The following is a 24,633-nucleotide window of genomic DNA, read 5'->3' as shown; positions in this document are numbered from 1 at the left end:
ATCATGTCGTTGGTTTGGGCGACTACTCACTTAAGTCCCTGATATGGACTTTATATGGATCCATAAGCTGAGTTTTTGTCCTTTATCCTGGAAAGGTGGTGGACAACTCTGGCAACGAGAGCAGTTTATTATATCATCACAATGCTTATAGTGATGGTTGTCAGTTAGAGAAACTCCCTAAAGAGAAATACTACTTTTATACTAAGTTGTATTTACTTATTATACTTTGTAAAGAATTGACTTAATTTCATAGTTGTAGGCTTTATTTGAGTTGAGTTACTCTAGTATTCTATCTAATTTAGTATTCCGTGAGTATTTTTTTCTGGCTATTTTACATACCGTACATTCCACATACTGGTGCCTTTCGATGCTACATCATTTCATGATGCAGATACATGTGTTAGAGATTCTCAACATGCACATCGTTGAATATCATATCCATCAAACCTTTGCTGAGACCTCCTTGCATTCGGAGGAACTCTTTAAGTCATTAATTTACTAGTCTTTTGAGGTAGTTGTGGGTCTTCTTCCGGTACCTATCCAGAGTCAGTTAGAGGCTTCATAGACACAAATAGAGTTTAGATGTTCATTTTAGTTTTCAGAGATTATATTTAAAACTTCTTTTACATATATATTTCAGAGAATTTGAGATTGTTACTTGAGAATTATTACTTTATTCTTTTGTATTCCCATCTTATCAAACAATGGTATTTTGAGATGAGTCTTCTGCTGAGTAGTTTACCAGGCCAAGGGTTCTCTTTGGAATGAAAAATAGTTTTCGAATGTCAGTTATGCCTAGGATATAAAATTAGGGCTTGACATATACCCTCCATAAAGTTGAGGATCCTAGTTAGAATATCTTGGAGAACTAGTATGGCAACGAATCCTGGTGGAGACTAGGCTAGAGCCATACCATCCGGCTGATGTTGAACCTGCTCTACCTCTATGAAGGGCTCTGGTGATGGTGCCTTCTCCAGGTCCTAAGCTGGTGTTACAACTTGTGGTCTGCGTTGACCTTTACCCCTAGTTGTGGCTCCATCTGCAGGCGTAGGAGGCTCTCACCCACCTGCATACAATCTTGTCCTAGCCATCTAAGAAATAATGAAACAAATGTAATTCAAAAATTGCTAAAGTCAAGAATGCATAAAGAGGAAAAAAAGAAAAGTATTCTTCAGAATGCCCTACAACCTCTCGAAGATAGAATACAAACGTCATCATACCAAACTGCAAGACTCTACTAGGTACTTTCTCTTTTATTGGTATGATTAGTAAACCTAAACCTTTAATACCATGTTGTCACAACCTAAAATCGAGCCATGATGGCGGCTACTATAAAACCCAGTAGGCAAGAAAAAAACCAAAAAGAAAAGCAATAAAAAAAATAGAAAATAATTACACAGAAGCATTAATAATAAGAATAAAGGTACATAGCATAGATATGTATAACAGGATACAAAACATAAAAGAATGGCCCTAAAGTGATCGATAAAGACAAAACTATACAAAGGAATCCAACCCCGGACCTAATCCCACAAGTACAAGAGCATCTAAGTATAGAAAGGACATATACATCAGACCTATCTAATCAAAAGTACAACACACTCCATAGACAGTACAACACTAATAAAAATTTGCTAAATTCAAGAATGCATGAAGAGGGAAAAAAAGCAAAGTATTGCTCAGAATGCCCTACAGCCTCTCGAAGATAGGAAACGAATGTCATCGTACCAATCTGCAAGACTCTACTAGGTACTTGCTCTTGTATTGGTATGATCAGTAAGCCTAAATCTTTAATACCATGTTCTCACAACCTAAAATCGATCCATGATGGAGGATACCATAAAACCCAGTTGGCAAGTCAAAACCAAAAGCGGAAAGGAATAAAAACCTAGAAAATAATTACATAGAAGCAATAATAAGAAGAAGAAAGGGACATAGCATAGATATGTATAAAAGGATACAAAACATAAAAAAGGACCCCAAAGTGACTGAGCAAGACAAAACTACACAAAGGAATCCAACCCCAAACCTAGTCCTATAGGTACAAGAGCGTCTAAGTACAAAAAGCATATATACATCAGACCTGCCTAATCAAAAGTACAACACTACATAGACAGTACAAAAAGAAGGAAAGCAACGAATCTCCGAATGCCAAGAGCTCACAATGTTCCAAATCTACCACTACTACGAGAGACCCAAACTCAGCTAGGGTGGCTCGTACTAGGAGTTGCATTAGAAAAAGATGCATAAGTGTAGTATGAGTACCAAAAACACGGGGTACTTAATAGGGATCATAGGCCAACTGAGCTCAGAAAGATCATATATATAAATATAAGAAGCATGATGTATAAACACTAAGATCTAGTAGCTAACAAGCAATATATGGACTGTTAATGACAACGAAGCTAATAATAATAAGCACAGAAAACCAACATAAGGCAACCACAACCCTACAGATAAAGAACAATGATGCAATGCAAGTGTGACCAATGCATAAAGTTAAAATCTCAACAAAATCCCTCGAGATGCTCGAAATACTTCCTTAAGGTCAACAACGGGCATAATACTTCATCGAGCTTATCTTTCAACAAAAGACATGGGAAATCATATGATTAAAGCAACCCTCCCTTTTTTGCCCCATAACTCTTCTACAGGTAGTGTTCTTTCTCAAAAAAAGGGAAAAATCTGAATAATGACCATGCCAAATCAATCCCGCTATTATATAGGCTCAAAAAGATCAAAATTAGATTTAAGAGAGAAATTGACAACAATTACCAAGGTAAATGGAAGAATTATCAGCCTTAGAACATGCCCACACGAATTTCCGATACCCTCAAACAAAAATCACCCAAAACCACCAAGCATTCTCCAAATATCGTCAAAATGCCATGTCTTAGAATGAGACAAGAAAGCTGAAAATGAGTCTTTTAGAGACTGAAGTGCCAGGTATATTATTCTCGTCATGTCTGCGAATGCGAAGGAAAGCATCACTCACCCTTAGAGAATGCGGCATGAGGCTCACGAATGCAAAGGTCCACATAACTTTACTCTACAAACATGAAGCTCCTCATATAGAAGGGGTGCATATGTCAGCCACCACTCCGTGAATGCAGCAAAGGGCCCATAATCATAGAGAAGAGAATGTTTCTAAACCAGCACTACATCAATAGTTTTCCAAGCTTGGAACATTCCCCAATGGGGCTCGGAATTTGTTCGGAATCCAATCGATGCAAAAAACTATGCCATCCAATTGGAAATTACTTTTTGGACTCAACGAAATTGATGAAACAATCAACACATGTCGTTTTATCAAAATGTTGAGCCAAGTCAACACTTACTAAGAATTAACAAACAAAATGCCTAAAGCTAAAAACTCATCTCGAATACCTTGGAAACCAAACCAATGGCCATTACAGACCAAAATCAATGTTTCAGAGCTAACCACACTAAAGGAATTTCAATTCAAGCATGTTTACCAAGAATGTTGACTAAAGTCAAACTTTGGCTAAAACTTTAAAGTTAAAACGCCTAATTACACAAACTCAAAATGGAAGCCCCAAAACCCAAACCAACCATCACACCAAACCAAATGACCTTTCTAGAGCTAATAGAATTGACAAAACCTTCATCTGACATCAGAATCTACGGATGTTGACTAAAGTCAAATACTTCAAGCCTTAAGCTTCCAAAATAGCCAAAGAAAACCAAAACTCACCCAACAACCTCAAGAAGTATACCACCCATCCCAATACCACATAGAAGCTACAACGAGGGGCAAAATAGCAAAAGCCTGCAAAAATATAGAAATGACCACGAGGGTCATTACAATATTCATTACTAAAAAGACTTTCATCCTTGAAAATAAAAAAGAAAAGAAAGTACATGAAGACTAAAAAAGGTGAGGATACCAAATCTACATATCAAGCTCGATCTCCCAAGTTTCCTTATCGATCGAACGAGGCCTCCACTAAACCTTTACTAATGGGATCTCCTTAGACCTCAACTTTCTAACCTGGCTGTCTAGAATTTACATCGGCTCCTCCTCAAAAACTAAAAAATCATCAAACTTAATTGAATCCCACGAGGGTCGTTACAACATCCACCAGTAAAAAGACTTTTGTCCTCAAAAGTAAAAAGAATAGAAAGTACTTATAAGCTCAAAAAGGTGAGGATATTAGGTCCGCATATCAAGCTCAGTCTCCTAACTTGCTTCCTCGATCAGATAGTATATCTACTAAACCTTTAATGATGGGATCTCCTTATATGTCAATTTCCCACCATGCTTATCTAGAATGGCCACGAGCTCCTCCTCAAAAGTCAAAGAATTATCTAGATGAACCAAATCCCAGTAAAGCACGTGAAACTTATCTAGAATGTACTATTTCAATATAAAAACATGGAAAATAGGGTGAACCCCCCAAAAAGCTAGAGGTAAAGCTATCACATAGGCCACTTCTCTAATCTATTTCAGAATATGAAATAAGCCGATAAACCTGGGGCTAAGCTTGAACTTTTTCCCGAACCCCATCACACCCTTCACAAGTGACACCCACAGACACACATGATCACAAACCATGAAATCTAAGGGCTGCAACCTCCAATCAGTATAGTTCTTCTGCCTACTTTGGGTTATATGATGTCTCTCCTGGATCATATGGACATTATCTATAGAATTATGCAACAAGTCGATACTCTATAGACTAACCTCAAAGGCATCAAACCAGCCCACAAGAGATCGACACCTCCTACCATATAATGCCTTGAATAGAGCCACCTAAATGATGGAATGGTAGTTGTTATTATACGCTTATCTACCAAAGCTAAAAACTGATCCTACTGACCCCAAAATCAATAACACAAGCCCAAAGCATACCTTCTAAGGTATGGATAGTGCGGATCAAAGGTTATGCTAAGCTCAACTCTAGTACCCAAATCCCTCTAAGTAGACCTCCAGAAATGTGAAGTGAACTGAGTACCACAATCTGAAATAATAGATGCCGGTATACCATTCAAATGGACAATCTCCCAATTGTAGATTTGAGCTAAGAACTCTGAACTGTAGGCAATATGAACCAGCAAAAATTGAGCATACTTGGTCAATAGATCTATGATGTCCCAAATAGCATCATAACTCTGAAAAGTATATGTAAAACCTACCACAAAGCCCATAGCTATCCGCTCCCACTTCTACCCCAAAATGGGTAGTCCTTGGGTCAAACCACCTGACCTCTAGTACTCGTACTTCACCCACTTGCAGTTCAAGCACCTAGCCACAAAAGTTGAAATATCCCTCTTCATCCCATACCACCATTTATGCTACCTCAAATCATGATACATTTTTACTGCATCGAGATGAATAGAATATCCATAATAATAGAATGCCTCCAGAATCAGCCTAACCAAATATCCAACTCTAGGAACACAGATTTGACCCTCAATCCTTAGAAAACCCTCTAGGTCTATGATTGACTTCCTTGCTTCGATACTATACACCCGATCTTGTATTATCCTCAACTACAAATCATCAAAATGTTGTGCCCAAATTTTCTTCATAAGAGAAGATCTAGCCTCTACACAAGCAAGTACCATATTCAACTTATAAATATCAAGTCTCACTATTTGGTTGGCTAGGGACTGAATATCCAAAGCCATAGGTCATTTCTCCATAGCTAAGACTGCCAAAATTCTCATACTCACTATATTTAAGCTCAAGTCATCGGCTACCACATTAGCCTTGCCTAGGTGATAGAGAATTGAGATATCATAATCCTTCAGTAACTCCAACCACCTGTGTTTTCTCTGGTAACGTCCCTCTGGATGAAGATATACTAAAGACTATGATGGTCAGTGAACACCTCACAGTAAACTCCATACAAATAGTGTCGCCAAACCTTCATCATGAAGACTACCACTGCCAATTTTAATTCAAGTAATGAGTTGGGGTAGTTATTCTTGTGAAGTTTTGCTTCCTAGAAGCATAAACAATAAATCTACCCTGGTGCATCAACACACAACCCAGTCCAACACCGGAAGCATCACAGTTGACAGTAAACCCATAACCCTCAATAGGAAAAGTCAGAATTAGAGTTGAAGTCAACAAGTCCTTGAGCTTCAAAAAGGTCACCTCACAATTATTGGACAACTGGAAAGGGACATTCTTTTGACTTAATCTAGTAAATGGTGCCTCTATCAAAGAAAACCCATCCAAAAATAGTAGTTAGTGGCTTGGTAAATTGATGAAACTACGAACCTTAGTAGTAGAAGTATTTCTAGCCCAATAATAAACTATGGTGATCTTCGTTGGATCCACCCTAATCCCATCCTTGAACACCATATGCCCCAAGAATGCTACAAATTCAAGCCAAAACTCACACTTAGTAAATTTGGCATACAACTTATGATCTCACAAGGTTTAGAGTACAACCCTTAGATATTGCTAATGGTGCTTCTTACTCCTGGAGTAGATTAGAATGGCATCGATAAATACTATCATGAAGAAGTCTAAGTAGGTCTTAAAGACATGGTTTATCAACTACATAAATATTGATGGGGTATTAGTCAACCTAAAAGACATGAATAAGAACTCATAATGTCTTTATTCGATCCTAAAGGTAGTCTTAGGGATGTCTACTGCCCTATTCCTCAATTAGTGGTAGCCTGACCTCAGGTCCACATTAGAGAACACCCTACACCCTGAAGCTGGTCAAATAAGTCATCATTCCATGGCATAGGATACCTATTCTTGATGGTCACCTTCTTCATCTACCTATAGTCAATACTCATACGCTAGGTACCATCCTTTTTCTTTACAAACATGATAGGAGCACCCCAAAGGGACACACTAGGTCTAATGAACCCCTTACTCAGAAGTTTTTGGAGCTACTCCTTGAGCTCCTTCAACTAAGATGAAGTCATCCAATAGGGTGAAATAGAAATTGGTTGCATGCCCGACTCAACATCAATGCAAAAATCAATATCGCGATCAGAAGAAAGACTAGTTAGATTAGTAGGAAACATAACAGAGTACTCTCTAACCACCAGAACTAACTTAAGAGAATGAGGGTTAGCACTAGTATCATGAACATAACCCTTTTCCTACAATCTAATACACTCACAGAAAAAGAGATCACACCCCTTGGCATATGGCTAACAATACCCATCCACATAATAAGAGGTATGTCAGGCATGCATAAGGTAACACGAAATGCACTAAGTAGGTGAGAATATTCATGAATAATAAACATAGGACATAATAAATATGATTTGTGGGATATAAGACCAATATATTTAAAACATGAGTAAAATCATGAAAACAATAAAACATTTATCTCATTGGTCAATGCATCAAAATCTCATAATAATCATAAGAACTCATAACTCAACTAAAACTATGTGGGATAGGACCTTTAACCAACATACAAGACCATGTAAGCTAATACATGGAATTTGATGACTCCACTATTGAGATAGGGGAGGGTACCTTGCTAGGGCATACTCCATAAGTAAGTCTTTTAACTTTGCTATGTAGATCCAATAGCTTCTCCATATTGGCATAAGTAAACCTACGCGGGCAACGTAGTTTAGGACTAAAGTTTGCTACTAGGATTTCTTTAGGTAACTAATTGCGATACCTGATCGAACCCCACCTAAAAATACTCTAGGTGCTTAGTCAATAATCCCAACGAAACTCATAAAATATGATCATAAACATCATAAGGAAAGATAATAATTAATATCAATCCATCTTTGTAAAACATCATAAGAATAGCTCATCTAGCATCATCATAGAAAATCATAAGGTTAGCCCATCTATCATATAACTCATTCAATGTACATGTAGGCCTTCCATCATTACATATCTTTGATCATAAACATCTTTAGTGACTTCTTGCCCTATATTTGACTTTGCTTGAAATATCATAGAATAATTATTCATGAACTTCTTTGCATAAAGTATCTTTAACTCATTCATAAAGCTTCTATAACATTCATCTTTAAAATCATGATCATATCTCATATATGCCAACTGAAACTAGTATATAGCATGGGTCATTGAAATTCAACTTGAAATCATGCAATATGATTTTAATTATGCATAATTAAGCTAATAACATTGATATATATAATAATTAAGCATACCCAAAAAAATCATATAATTAGGGCATTTAATTGAAGAAATCATAAGAGAATTCAGGAGAAATCTTTGGGATTCCATGGGTAAAAGGAACACATGGATGAAGTCCAACAAACCTTTAACTTGATGATCCCTAAATTGAAGAGAATGAAAGCTTGACCTTGAAGAATCATTTTGAATTTCTGGAGGGAGAAGAAGACCTTGAGAGAAAACTTAGGAGAGAAGGCTTTATGATTTTGGGAATTATAGAGAGAATAGGAGGGTTAAGACTTTAGGGTAGTTAATAGGTAGGAATCTATTCCCAAAAACCATCCACATTCATTAATAAGGCATAGGGAATGACCAAACTACCCTTTTATTAAAATTGAATCCGAAACACAAAATGGTCCATCACCATGAACTGTTATAGACACTATGATCTGAGGACAACTCCGTGGTGAGGAACTGAGGATTTTTGAAAAAGGTGTTCTGGAAGGTTTCCTACCACGGCACGTTATAGGTACCATAGTTCGTGGTGGTAGACTTGGTCTTGAAATCTTGGGGCCTTGCAAGAAGGGTTTCAAAAGTTCCTCAATGGAGACCTTCACGGTCTGTGGAGGACAATACGATTTGTGAATCTTGGTCATGAAGATAGTCTTGATAAGGGCCTGTAGGAGGTGGTCACCATGGAGGCCATAATGACGTGAACCACACCATGGGTCATGTTGGGCTCTCATGGTCGCCACCTTAGGAACCCAAATAGGTGGCATGGACCACGGTGGCAAATCACGATCCGTGTTCCTCTTCACGGCCCATAATGGGTCCCTTGAAGACTATTTGGTGCCAAAAAGCAGCATTTTTCTAGAATTTCATCTTTTCTTCCTCATTTTTCTACTTTTCAACATCTGGGATATTATAATATCTCCCTCTTGGGATCATTTGTCATCGAATAAGACTCAAGCTAGCATGAATAGAATAGAAAAGGAACATAACAGCCCAACATGAATGCAAAACATCTCAATAATGCATAAAACATGAAATCTTTAATCTCAATCTAAAACATGACTTTAAAACTCATCTCATGAACATGAATGCATCTAAAACTATGAGAACAACTGAAATATATGATTTGGACTAATTGGATCATGAAGGAATTAAATACCTCAAATAGGCATAGAAGGAAAAAGATGAGGATATTGCGACATCATATCGGCTTAGGCTTCCCATGTAGCACCCGCCACCTCTTGGTTCCTCCATAACTCTTTAACTGAAGCTATTTCCTTGTTCCTCGACTTTCTAACTTGTCGGTTCAATATCTCAACTAGAACCTCGTCATATGAAAGACTCTCTTTAACTTCAATGTTTTCCATTGGCATGATGGAGCTAGGATCACCAATAAACTTCCTCAACAAAGACATATGGAACACCGGATGCACCGATGCCAAATAAGATGGGAAATCCAACTCATAAGCCACTCTCTTACCAAAATGCATCACACACTTCATGGTGAAATTTTCAAGTAAACCCAATCACTAATTTCAAATTCAAGTTCCCTTCTTCTCAATTCTAAATAGGACTTTTGTCGGGTTTGGATTGTCTTCAAACTTTCTCTAATGAGTCTAATATTCTCTATAGCCTTAATTACCAATTTGGGTCATATCAAAGAAACTAACCTACCTCAAACCAACAGAGAGGGGATCTATACTGCCTACCATACAAAGACTCAAATGGAGTAATCCTAATTTCCTTTAAAATCAATAACATATGCTCTCACCATATCCTCTAATTTCTGAATGGCATGCTCAGCCTAACCATCTATTTATGGATGAAAAGTTGAATGAAGCTTCACATGAATACCAAGACTCTTTTGGAAGGATCTCTAAAACTGAGTACCTCAATCCAAAATGATAGACAATGAAACATCACGAAGCTTAACCAAATCTCGGATATACAATCTAGCATAATCCTCGCCTGAATATAAAGTCATAACACAAAGAAAATGAGTTGACTTAGTTATTTAGTCGACAATCAACCAAATAGAATTATGTTTCCTACGAGTACGAGGTAAACCAGTAAAGAAGTCCATATTCAAGGCTTCCCACTTCCAAGTAGGAATCTCAATGTCTTAAGTCAAACCTCCTAGTTTTGGGCTCTCAATTTTCACTTGTTGACAATTCGTACACAGCCACGAATTCTATAATATCTCTCTTCATGCCATTCCACCAATACACTTCCCTCAAATCTCGATACGTCTTTATGAAACCTAGATGAATAGAATATCGCAAACTATGACCTTCGGACAATATCATATCTTTTAAGCTGTCAACATTCGAAACACACAATCGTCCTTGATATCTCAAAACACCATCTCCCTCTTAGGGAAAGCCTCAATGGACTTTTTGGTAACCGCTCTTTTCAATTCAAACAAAGCGGGATCACTAGCCTATTTTGCCTTTACATCCGCCACAAGAGTTGATTTGAAAGCATTTTGCACAATAATACCTCCATCTTAAGAATCAACCAATCAAACTCCCAAATGAGCTAATATATGCACATCCTGAACTAGCTCTTTCATCTCATCCTTAATATCAGCAACATTGTTCATAGGCAACCTACTAAGAGCGTCAGCAACCACATTTACCTTAATCGGATGGTATAGCACACTCATATTATAGTCCTTCAACAACTCAAGCCATCTACTTTATCGAAGGTTCAAGTCCTTTTGAGGGAACACATATTGCAAGCTCTTATGATTAGTGAAGACATCCACTTAGACCCCATAGAGATAGTTTCTCCATAAATTCAAAGAAAATACCACCACCACCAACTCCAAATTATGAGTTGGGTAATTTTTCTCATATGCCTTGAGTTTCCTTGAAGCATAAGCTATCAGTTTACCATTTTTAATTAGCATGGACCAAGACTATCATGACCTAACCCTATAGGTCGCGACTGGGGTTCGACCTGGACCCCTATATACCTAATTGTCAAATATAAGAACTATACACATGAGAACCCCAATGGGTATTAACATTTTTATGTATGTGTAGGCTCTTTCATTCGTATCATATCATGAAAGGGAATGCAAGCTGACTAGGTTGCCATAACACAATAACATGTATAACATGACATATTCATGAATAACCCACATACACATGTCTATAGACCTCTGAAAGAATTAACTATATCATATAGCAGGACAAGGCCCGCATCGTACTTCTTAATAAACCAATATATACATCAAATGATCAGTATTGAAAGTTAGGCTCTGGAACAGTGAAGCACTTCCAACATAGCTGAACGGAAACCCTAAGTTGGCGGATCTACAAAATAAACATCAGTACCTGCGGGCTTGAAATGCAGCCCCCCGTAGAATGGGGGATCAGTACAATATACGTACTAAGTATATAAAGCATAACATAACATAACTGAGATAACAACTGAAATAGGGATGCAGGAAATAAGTATGACAGTTAACAATTCACTATACCTGTATCTTATGGAAAGAGGGTATGTATATCATCCTCACGTATCACTCCCGGCCCACTATGGGACTCAGTGTTACCATATCATCATATACGGAATCATACCCTCATATACAATATCATTTCATATATTACATGTACATCACTATGTTTTTATATGTATGCCTATCTATCATATTCGGCCCTTTAATAAGTGTCTCGGTGAAAGAGTAGTATACATGTCGTACCGCACCTGACCCACTATGGGACTCGGTGCCATTATCATATAGTAAAATATACCGAGGAACGTTCGGCCCGATCCATACTTTAAAATAGTGCTAAGGAACGTACGGCCTGATCCATATTTTAAAACAATGTCAAGGAACATACGGCCCGATCGATATTTTAAAATAATGCCAAGAAACGTACAGCCCGATCCATATTTTCCATCATATCATCATATACATACCCGTCCCAGGACGCAGTGACAAGAATTATCACATACGGCATCATCGTATGCTTCACTTCATCGTATACGGCATTTCATCCTCATATACTTCATACATATAGATATATATATAGTCGGCCCGGGACTCGGTGAATGAATAGGAAACCTTGGCACGACTACATTCCCAGCCCCCTTATGGGACTCGGAGGAAGATGGGTTATAGTGTGCACGAGTAGATAGTAAGAAACCATATGCAACTAGGTTATCCTTTGAGACTCAATGAAACAGTCAAGTGAACCGTCACCTGAAGACCAGAGTAGTAATCATCTTAAGTACCTTCTAAATACCGTTAGGGATCACAATAGCTGGAGTCTCAAGAATCGTAGACGTGTATCGATTAAAGGTTAAACAGCTTATGGAAGTAGAGACGTCTTTTATCGCAGAGACTTTAGGAATAGGAGCTGATGTATTCAGTTATTATTCATCAGATAGGAGACTCTAGGGTAGTAGTTCAACTACTTTAAGAATTTTAATATCAAGTAGTGAATAAAAGTCACAAGTTATACCCGAAGCTTATAACTAGAACTACCTCCACCTCATATCATATTCCATTGCAGTTATACTTAAGACATTCCAAAAGGAAGAAGAGACATGCCTTACATATACTACTGTTCATGATCTAGCAGCCTTAAAAGGCAATAACTCAACTATTATAGGAGTCTTAACATCACAAAGTGAATAAAGTTTATGAATTACACTTGAAGTTTCACGAGTGGAATTATCCCCACATTTCATATATAAACCATTCATAACTTATACCTAAGACATGCCAAAGGAAAACAAGAATAGCTCTACATACCTGCTATGAGTTCATCATATCCAGACTCACTTCGTTACTCCTTTAACCTATTTAACATGAAGGTTATACTAAGGTTAGTGAATTTTGACTTTCCAATTCCTAAACCCACAACTAAGCACCCATAGGAATCAATTCCTTATTCGCCTTTCTTAACTAGTCTTCGACTAGTCTATTAGTTAGTTAAGAAGTTAATGAAAATTGGGCAGCATCTCCTCTATAACTTGCCCTATACGAACTTTAAATTTAACCCCAAAACCTTAGAATCCAAACACAAAAAAAAATAATCAGTATATATACAAGTAAACCACTTCCATATTACACAACACAAACTCCAAACAACTCTCTTAAAACTACGATACCAAAATAGGGTTTTTAATCTCCAATTCGTAAAACCTTTAACTAAACGTAACAGAGAGTTATGTGGATAAAACCAGAAGCTCCCAAACACCTTTTGGAACATGTTCCATACCTTCAACACACAATAAAAGCACATGCAAGTGCAGCACAACAACCATAATACCCTACTCAATATGCAATTTAACTATGACAGCCTTAGTTTAGTTTGTTTCCAACGTCAAGCATCCTTGTACAATTTTTATAGTTACAGCCACATATAAGATGTGTCACACACTCCATAACCACACCATAAACTCCAAATTGAAAGCAAAACACTTACCTTGCCCGAAATTGGCCAAAGCTTGCTAAAATTCGCCTCAGAAGTTCTCTAGTTGCGGCTGAAATTTTGTGGCTTCTTGTTACCCTTTTGATTCTTCTACAAATAGAAAATTTACATTATTAACACCTTAATATCATTACCAAACCCTTACCAAATCTTGGGAGAAGAGAACCAACCCATACCTTGCTAAAACTTTCTAAAACTTGTCTCGAAAGTTCTCTTAACATGCTGAAAATTAGCGGACTATTTGTATCTCTTCCTTGCTTCCCCAAAATGACATTTTACATTATTAAACACCGCTATATCACCTGAGGATACCTTAAATAATTAATTCACAGAACAAAAGTCGAAGGCTTACCTTTAATTAACCAAACCCGTGGCTGCCTTTCTTCCAACTCTCACGTTTTCTCTCAACTTTCTTAAGACAAGGATGAATAATTGAAGTACAAACTGAAGTTTAGCCATCTTTACATGTGTATATACACTCCCTTAAGAGGTGATATGTGTCATCCCCTAAGGGTGACACGTGTCCAGCCCCTATTGGGCCATGTATCCATGTCATATCTCCTAGGTTGCCACATGTCCTTAGTGGGGCCCACCCCCAAGAAGGTGGGTCACCTACTTGATCCCAAGAAGGTGGGTCACCTTCTTCCATGTGTCACTTTCCCAAGCTTCCATATGGAGCCTCTTATCCCTCTTCGTGGATTCGTAATTTCATCTTACTTTAAGAACCCGTGTACTCCTTGCTACGCAAACTTGGTATATACTCAGGTAGCTCAAGTGTGTAAAACTTCTAAGTTGGTATCTTACATAGATAAGTCGAGTCCTATGACTCATTAGTTGGCTTCTAACTCCTTCCGACTTCTCATAACCATATTTCTAACATTCCCTACTATAGGGTATCACATACTCTCTTCCTTAGAGTTGTTTGATAGTGTCGTAGATTATCCGGCTCATATGATATCTTCTAAGAAGCTTAAGAGACACTCCAAGCTCAAGAGTGTGGGGTGTAACATCCTTCCCCACTTTAGAACATTCGTCCTCGAATGTTAATTAATCTTATGAGGTCTTACGAGGACTTTGGGAATTCTCTATACCAAATGTTATCCATAGGCCTCCTACTCATCAACACTATTGATTTAGGAGTTTAGATTACCAGTAGATGTAGGGAACCTATATGGATATTTCTTATCTATCTTTGTCTCATCACATGCTTTGATGAGAGCCACGTCCTTAGTTTGCAACCTTCGACCCAAGATGGCGCTAGGTCGCTCCTAGTAAGGTAACTTCTCTGTTATGTAGACCTCATCCACAGAGAATATTCTGGGAGGGTTGCTTATATATTTGTGGAGAATTGATCCATAAAAACTGAATGTATCACTTCCAATCGAATAGTAGGTCCAATTTATAGGCAACTTTGTCTATTTTACGAATGACCTGATAAGGACTAATGTATCCCCTTCTTGCCGAATTTTATTAAAACTTTCCTTGGTGATGTTTTCACAAATACTTCAACTTGAAAGGTCGACGTCGATTATCTGTGTATGAGTTTTGGTAAATCTGGGCTGTTAATAGTTTTTCCTAACTAAGATTTACTTCATCAATAACTTGCTGGATCACCTCTGGGCCTATCCATTAATCGAAAGGCGAACTATCGTACTAAGATTCACCTGTGTTCCTAATCCCTTCTGGAATGATCTCCAGCGGTTAGCTGTAAATTGAACTTCCCTGTCTGAGATAGTAGATATAGTAACTCCATGAAATCTTACTATTCCCTTACTATGTCATCTTGCATAGCCCTCAACTAAATAGGCCTTCCTAACTGGAAGGGAATGGGTTGATTCAGTCAGCCTATCTACCATGACCCGTATGAATTCATACTTCCTTAGAATATGAGGTCAGCTTGTACTATAATCTATATTAACTATTTTTCATTTCTGAGTCAGGATTTCCATCCTCTGTAATAGGCTATGGAGCCTCTGATGCTCAAATTTGTTTAAGCTATTGTACAATTCTTCTTAATCCAGCTTGTAAGATGTTAGGTATGTTATACTACACTTTTACTCAGATCCTCTCTCCAGTTTTTTTATCACACGTCCAATCATAATCTTTATACAAATGTGTGTAGGTACTTAGAGCAGTCCAAAATATGCCTTAGCATCACTATACTAGTGTCTTACCTCCTTCGGTCGAGGTCAGGGTTCCACTATGGCTTTTGTTCTTAATACTGATTATATCTTAATAGTTCTGCCTCAAACCATCTTACACTTTTCTTTAATAGATTCTAAATATGGAAATCACATTGCTATTACCGACTTCTTTTTATCGAGTAACCACTTGATCTTATTCTTAGTATACCAATGTTCATAAGCTGCACAACTATTCTTGTGCAATTTGCATGAAGTGCATTCCATTTTAGTCATAGTGTTTCCCGTTGTTGGCTTACTCTGCTCTACATGTGTCATTGTACTAACACACACTTACAGTCTCTTTTGTCATACTTGTTTTGCTTTCTTTATTTACTCTTAAGTTTTCTCATATTCCAATATAGGAGAGATTTTTTATCCCTTCTCTTTTGCTACTGGTATATCACAATACTAGTAGCCAAGAACTCTGTTACCAACATCCTAACCTTTAGTCAAGTGTAGCCTGCCTATCCCTTATAATATCTTTAAATTCTCATTGTGATTCTCTTGTCGTGTTCATCCCCTTTGTATGCACCCATCCTTTGATGTCATAGTATTCAAGGTCCTTACTAATAATTCCCAACACTGTCTTCGGTATTATGGCTTCTATCCATTCATTATTGGCTTTTACATCTTGTTAACTCGTGCCAGTATGGGATCTCACTTGAAGCCAGTTCCCCCCTTTAGGGTGTACCCATGTCACTATCTGTTTGTGTTCCACCTTATGCCCTAATTTCCAATTTTCGAATGCGTATGATTCTTTTCCAACACATTTAGTATACTTCACCATATCTACGCCTTCCTTTATATCATCCATACCTTTGGTTGCCTCTGTACGACATCTTAACATAATCATGCGATGATGATCCAGTCTGATTGTTGGTACTCGAGTCACGTATACACAATACTTCTTTATGCCTCATAAGCTTTCATCTTTGTCGTGTGCTCGATGCTCACTTTCGCAACAACATATCGAGCTTACCTCAATAATAGGTCTGCCTTGACACCAGGTTGTTGTACTACCCCTTTAAATTTATGACTATACATTCTCCTTTTGTTTCGTCCTCATATTCAGTTACTTATTTCTATCTTGAGTGTCTCTGTTAGAACTTCCTTATTATTCCTCCAGCTCATGTCTATTTTTTTTGGTTGTGCTCAAGGAATTCCATATTACTCTTTATTTCCTTGCACTAGCTATCCTTTCCATCGTCATATAACCTTTATTCAAAACTTTCCTTACAGAACTTGATAAGTCTTCCTTATTTGTTCCATAGCTCACTTTTCCATTTCACTCCTATATTTATACTCCAATCACATGGACCACATCATACTTTTTAGTTACTCCCTTACTAAGCTTTACTTATTCTCACAATGATCTTCGTTATATTCACATGGTATCCTGTTTGCATTCAGTCCCACAGCATAACACTTGCTTGATCTTCTTTATAATTCTTACTATGGGTTACTTACCCTTCTTAGTTAGTCTTATCCGTAATGTCTTACAAGCTGTCTTATTAACATTTCATACCCGTCACAATTCTTTTTTCCTTGTACTCTTGTCTTAATTATCTTGTTAATTCTTTTAACTATAATTTGTCATAGTTTATCCCTGTGTGTCAATTCAGTCGGTGCCTTAATATATCATTCTATCCAGATCTTTCAGTCTTTCCTAAATCTTCTTACGGTCACAAGTCTTTTCCAAATGCATTTTAACGTACCAGTATCGACCTCCTAGTTTCTATTGCCGTCAATTCAGAAATTAACTCATTTCTCGGGGTCAGTCATACTCGTAATTTAGTCTTATCTCATCCTTATTATGGGCAAGGCATACTACAACCTTGTATCTTTTTCTTCTTTTATTTCTAAGAAAATCTGGACAGAGTTTCCTCTGTATTTCTTACTATCTCAACACTTGCACGCAGAAAATGCCAACAATGCCTCACATGGAATGCATGTATATATTCAGATCATATCATATAGCAGCCACACAGGGCACACATATATAGTCATATCGTCTCATATCGCATCCACATAGGAAACCTACAATTAATAATATGGAAATAGACTTACCTTGTATGCCCACTCGAACTACACCTGTTGCACTTTCCTGTTGACCTTTCCTTTCACTTTTCAACTTTGTATGTCAACCGTATTTCAACACCTTACCTGACATATATCTTTCATGCCTTTGCTTACTTGTGTGCTTTGTAACTTCCAATATCGTAGTTACTCTCTTCTATCGATGTTTCCCTTCTGCTGAAAGCATAGGTTAGTATGAGGAATTTCATTCCCTATGACTCGGCTCTATCGAATGATCTTAGGTATGAAAGAAACATAATATCCTAAATGTCCTGTAGCCTCCTGTCTATAGATGTGGTGCACAACGCATCGATAGACAAGACTTTACTAGACATGGTCTGTAGACATTCTAAGAACGAACTGCTCTGATACCACTTCTGTCATGACCCAACCCCATAGGTCCCAACTGGGGTTCGACCAGGATCCCCGTACACCTAACTATCAAATATAAGAACTATACACACGAGAACCCCAGTGGGTAATAATATTTTTATGTACGTGTAGCCTCTTTCATTTGTATCATATCATAAAAGGGCACGCAAGCCGACAAGACTGTCATAACACAATAACATATATAACATGACATATTCACGAATAACTCACATATACATGTCTACAGACCTCTAAAAGAATTAACTGTATCATATAGTAGGACAGGGCCCCATTCGTACCCCTAAATAAACCAATATATATTAAATGACCAGCATCGAAAGTTAGGCTTCGGAACAGTGGAGCGCTTCCAATATAGCTGAGTGGAAATCCTAAGCTGGAGGATCTCCAAAATGAACATCTATACCTGCGAGCATAAAATGCAGCCCCCCAGAGAATGGAGGGTTAGTACGATATATGTACTTATTATATAAAGCATAACATAACATAACTGAGATAACAACTGAAATAGGGATGGAGGAAACAAGTATGATAGTTAATAATTCACTATACCTGCATCTTATGGAAAGAGGGCATGTATATCATCCTCACGTATCACTCCCAGCCCGCTGTGGGACTCAGTGTTACCATATCATTGTATACGGAATCATACCCTCGTATACGACATTATTTCGTATATTACAAGTGCATCACTATGTTTTCATATGTATGCCTATCTATCATATTCGGCCCTTTAGTGAGGGTCTCGGTGAAAGAGTGGTGTACATGTCGTACCGCACCCAACCCACTATGGGACTCAGTGCCATTATCATATAGTAAAATATACTGAGGAACATTCGTCCTGATCCATACTTTAAAATAGTGTCGAGAAACGTATGGCCCGATCCATATTTTAAAAAAATGTCGAGGAACGTATGGACCAATCCACATTTTAAAATAATACCGAGGAACATATGACCCAATCCATATTTTCCATCATATCATCAAATATATACCCAGCCCGAGACGCGATGACGACCATCATCACATACAGCGTCATCGTATGCTTTACTTTATCATATACAGCATTTCATCCTCGTATACTTCATATATATATATATATGTATAGCCGGCCCGAGACTCGGTGAACGAATAGTAAAACTAGGAATGACCATATTCTTGTCCCCCTTATGGGACTCGGAGGAAGATGGGTTACAGTGTGCACGAGTAGAGTAGTGAGAAACCATATACAACTAAGTCATCATTCGTGGCTGCTTGTTACCATTTTGATGCTGCTCCAAATAGAAAATTTACATTATTAACACCTTCATATCATATCCAAACCCTTACCAAATTGTGGGAGAAGAGAACCAAGTCATACCTTGCTAAAACTTTCTAAAACTTGTCTCGGAAGTTTTCTTAACATGATGAAAATTAGCGGACTGTTTGTATCTCTTCCTTGCTGACCCAAAATGAAATTTTACATTATTAAACACCGTTATATCACCGTAGGATACCTTAAATAATTAATTCATGAAATAAAAGTAGGAAGCTTACCTTTAATTAACCAAACCCGTGGCTGCCTTTCTTCCAACTCTCATATTTTCTCTCAACTTTCTTAAGCCAAGGATGAATAGTTGAAGTGCAAACTGAATTTTATCCATCTTTACATTTGTATATACACTCCCTTAGGAGGTGAAACATGTCATCCCCTAAGGGTGACACATGTCCAGCCCCTATTGGGCCACGTATCCATGCCATGTCTCCTAGGCTTCCACGTGTCCTTGGTGGGGCCCACCCTCAAGAAGGTGGGTCACCTACTTGACCCCAAGAAAGTGGTTCACATACTGCTATGTGTCACTTTACCAAGCTGCCATGTGGCACCTCCTTTTGCTGCCACGTGGCGCCTCATCTCCCTCTTCGTGGGTTCGTAATCTCGTCTTAGTTTAAGAACCCGTGTACTCCTTGCTATGCAAGCTTGGTATATACTCAAGTATTTCAAGTGTGTAAAACTTCTAAGTTGGTAGCTTACGTAGGTAAGTCGAGTCCTACGACTCTTTACTTGGCCTCCAACTCCTTTCGACTTCTCAAGACCCTATTTCCAGCCTTCCCTACTATGGGGTATCACATACTCCCTTTCTTAGAGTTGTTTGATAGTGTCGTAGATTATTCGGCTCACATGATAACTTCTAAGAAGCTTAAGAGACACTCCGAGCTCAAGAGTGTGGGTTGTAACAAATACCAACTAGTGAAGCATCACAATACACAAAGAACTCATCGAAACCTTCTAATAAAGTCAATACTAAAGCAGAGCTAAGCCTATCCTTTAGCACTTGGAAGTTTTTCTCACATATCTCAAACCATTGGAATTTCACCTTGTTTTGAGTCAAAGTATTCAAGGTTGATGTAATATAAGAGAAATATTCCGCAAATCATCTATAATAATCAGCTATGTCCAAGAAACTTCAACTATCGGAAGGAGTCAATGGTCTAGGCCAATTCTTAACCACCTCGGTCTTCTTTTGATCAAAATTAATTCCTTCCCTAGAAATGATGTGACTAAGAAAAGCAATTGACCTTAGCCAAAATTCACACTTATAAAACTTTGCACAGCTGATGGTCCTAGAGAATTTACAACACAATCCTTAAATGATCAGCAAACTCTTCATCACTCCGACAGTAGATCAAAATATTATCAATCAAGACAATCACAAATATATCCAAGTATTGGTTAAACACCATATTCACCAAATCCATAAAAGTTGTAGGGGCATTTATTAGTACTAAAGACATAACCAAAATTTCAAAGTGACCATACCTAGTTCTAAAAACCGTCTTCAAAATGTTATATTCCCTTACTCAAAATTTATGATAACCTGATCGAAGATCAATCTTTGAAAAGTAACTCGCTTCTTGAAGTTGGTCGAACAAGTCATCAATCCTTGGAATAGGATACTTATTCTTAATTGTGACCTTGTTGAGTTTCCGATAATCAATACACATACGGATAAAACCATCCTACTTTCTGACAAAGAGAACCAAAGCACCCCATAGAGAGATACTCAATCTAATAAAACCTTTATCTAGTAAATCCTTCAACTGATCCTTTCACTTTTTCAATTCTGCCAAAGCCATTCGGTTGGGAAAAGTACAGATAGGCTAAGTATCGGGGAGGAGATTAATACCCAAGTCTATTTCCCTTTCGAGAGGAATATCTAGGAGATCATCGGGGAAAACTTCTGAAAACTCATTCACAACTGAAATTGACACAAGAGTATGAGTTTCTGAGTAAGTATCTCTAACCCAAACTAGATCATAGATGCAACCTTTGGAAATCATTTTTCGAGCTTTAATGCATGCAATGAATTTTTCCTTAAACACGAAATTAATACCTTTCCATTCAAGGGCTGGCTCATTTGGAAACTGAAACTTAACTCTCACGAGTTCTACAAAATATAGAGGCATAACATGCATGAAGCCAATCGTACCAAGAATAACATCAAAATCATTCATATCAAGCTCTACAAGATCAATGGAAGAGACTTTATGAAAAATAGAAATTGGGTGATTTCTATAAACTCTTTTAGCCACAACTGAATCACCAATCAGAGTATAGATCGAAAAAAAGTTCTAGTAAGATCTTGGGACTAACAATGAATCTCATAGCAAGATAAGGAGTAACAAATAATTGAGTAGCACATGGATCTAATAATACATAAACATCAAACTCAAAGACTTTGAACATACCAGTCACAACATCGAGGGAATCCTCTTACTCTTTATGAGTCTAAAGGGCATAAAATCTATTTTCGTGTTGACCGCCACCCGAAGTAGTAGCACGATGATTCGAACGATCGGTAGACTAAGTATGAACTTGGGGCCTAGCCCCACCCCTACACTCACTTGCATGATGACCCGGATTTCCATACTTGTAGCACACATCTAATCCTGCTAAGCACTCTCCCTTATGGTTTTTCCCACACTTCTTACATGGGGAAATAACTTGACCACCCAGACCTCCACCTTGTACCTTAGGATTTGTCTCCTTGTCCTTCTCAAATTTTGAGCCAGAGTGTTTGAAGAACCTTGGCCTTGAAACTTTTAGCCTTATCAGAAACAACCATTACCATCACCGGATTTGTTGTGAGAAGACCTATTTTTATAAGAATCCCTCTTGGACTCCCTTGCACTTATATTCGTAAGCTTTTCTCCTTCAATTTGCTCGGCATAAGTAATGAGTCTAGAGATGTCCATCTCCTTGATGATCATAGAGGTTTGACATTCCTTCATTACCAAGTCTGATACTCCCAAAATAAACTTGCTCATTCGAGCACAAGAGTCGGCTTCCAAGGATGGAGCATACTTCGACAATTTTGTGAACTTGAGGGAATACTCCCTCACACTCATGTTTCTTTGCTTGAGGTTGATAAATTCCAGGACCTTTGTCTCCCTTAACTCAAATGGGATTAAGTGATCAAGAAATGCAACTTTGAACTTTTCCCAACCTATGGGACCCTCTTCAACCCTTTGGGCTTTCCATTAGTTATACCATACTTGAGCGACACCTTTGAGTTGGTAGGTCGCCAATTCTACCTTTTCTTCCGAAGACAATTCCATAATCTCAACAATCTTATACAACTCATCGATAAATTCTTAGGGATACTCATCAACCATGGATCCATGAAACTCGAGAGGGTTCATCCTTCTAAAATCTCTAAACCTTGAAGCCGTAGTAGACATATTGGGAGGATCATCTACCATTTGATTCACTTGAGTAGTAATGTTATACCCCGCACTCTTGGTAAATGGGAACATTTATTTAGCTTCTCTAAAGTTACAATGTGATCCATGTTATTTATGACGTTATCAAATAACTCTAAGGAAGGGAGGATATAACACCCCATATTTTGCATAGGCTAGTTCTATGTGAGTAGTGATGGTTGGAAAGAGGTTTGGAAGGATTTGAAAGGAGTTGGAGGCTAAGTAGTGAGTTGTGGTAATCAACCTACTTGCGTAAGCTACCGATTTGGATGTCTTACATAATTAAGCTACTTGAGTACATGTTGAGCTTAAGTAGCAAGGATCACATAGGTTCTTAACGTAAGACAAGATTACGAACCTACAAAAAAGAGTAAGTAGGTAATGCACCTACTAAAAAAAGTAGAACCTACCAAGATACGTGGCAGCAGTTGGTTGGTGCGTGGATGAGGTGGACGTATGGGAGCTAGACATATGTAATCCTTAGGGCTGGACACGTGTAGGGGATGAAAATGTATCACCCTTAAGGGCTGACATGTGCACTCTTACAAGGGGTGTATATAGGCTGAATTAGTGACTAAGAACCTCATTTTCTCATCTTTAACTTCAAGAACCTAGAGAGAAAGAAAGAGAGTTCAAGTCATGGCAACTTTCGGCCATGGCTGAAGCAAGAAAAGACCTCAAATTTTGATCCATAAATTAATTATCTAAGGTATTTTATGATAAAGTGAAGGTGATTAACAACGTAAATTAATTATTGGGGCAGCAAGGAGGTTCAACGTGAACCTACAACTTTCAGCAAGTTTAGAAAGCTTGTTTGTTAAGATAAGGTTTGATCCCCTTTTCACATATTTTAGTAAGGATTTAAACATGTTGTGGATGTGTAAATATGGACTGGTGATATGATCTCTAATGACAATTAGAGGGTACTTGAGATGATTACTACCTTGATCTTCAAGTGATGGTTCACTTGACTATTCTATTGAGTCTCAGATGATGATTTAATTTGCATATGGTTACTCACTACTCTGCTCATGCATACTGTTAATACATCTTTCACCGAGTCCCAAGCCGGGGTAAGTTATCATGCTCAGTTTTACTACATTGTTCACCGAGTCCCTCACAGGAGGGTCAGGGTATGGTATATATATATATATATGATATGATATGATAACATGATGATGTGATGATGGCGTCGAGCCCCATAATGGGCCGAATATGATACATGTATATGGAAGACTCACTGAGTCCATAATGGGCCAGATATAATATATGATATGATCATTCACGATTTTATTTCATAAGGCACAAGTACATTGATTTCTTGAGTATCGTACCTCTACTTCAGATGTGATCTCATTTATTCTATGTTATGTTTTATATACTCAGTACATATATCGTACTGACCCTCATTCTTCGGGGGGCTGCATTTCATGCCCGCAGGTATAGACTCGCATTTCGGGGATCTACCAGCTTAGGATTTCCACTCAACGATTTTGGAAGTGCTCCATTATGCCGGAGCCCAGATTTTTGGTACTGATCTTTTGATATATATATTCGTTCATTCAGGGGTACAACGGAGGTCTTGTCCTGCCATATGATACCGTCGACACTCTTAGAGGTCTGTAGACATATGTGGGGGGGGTTGTATGTAAGTTTTGTTCAGCTGCGTCTACACGAT

The sequence above is a fragment of the Solanum dulcamara genome, chromosome 11 (genome assembly GCF_947179165.1).
Source record: "Solanum dulcamara chromosome 11, daSolDulc1.2, whole genome shotgun sequence".
NCBI lineage: Eukaryota > Viridiplantae > Streptophyta > Magnoliopsida > Solanales > Solanaceae > Solanum > Solanum dulcamara.
This window is presented reverse-complemented; position numbering follows the sequence as displayed.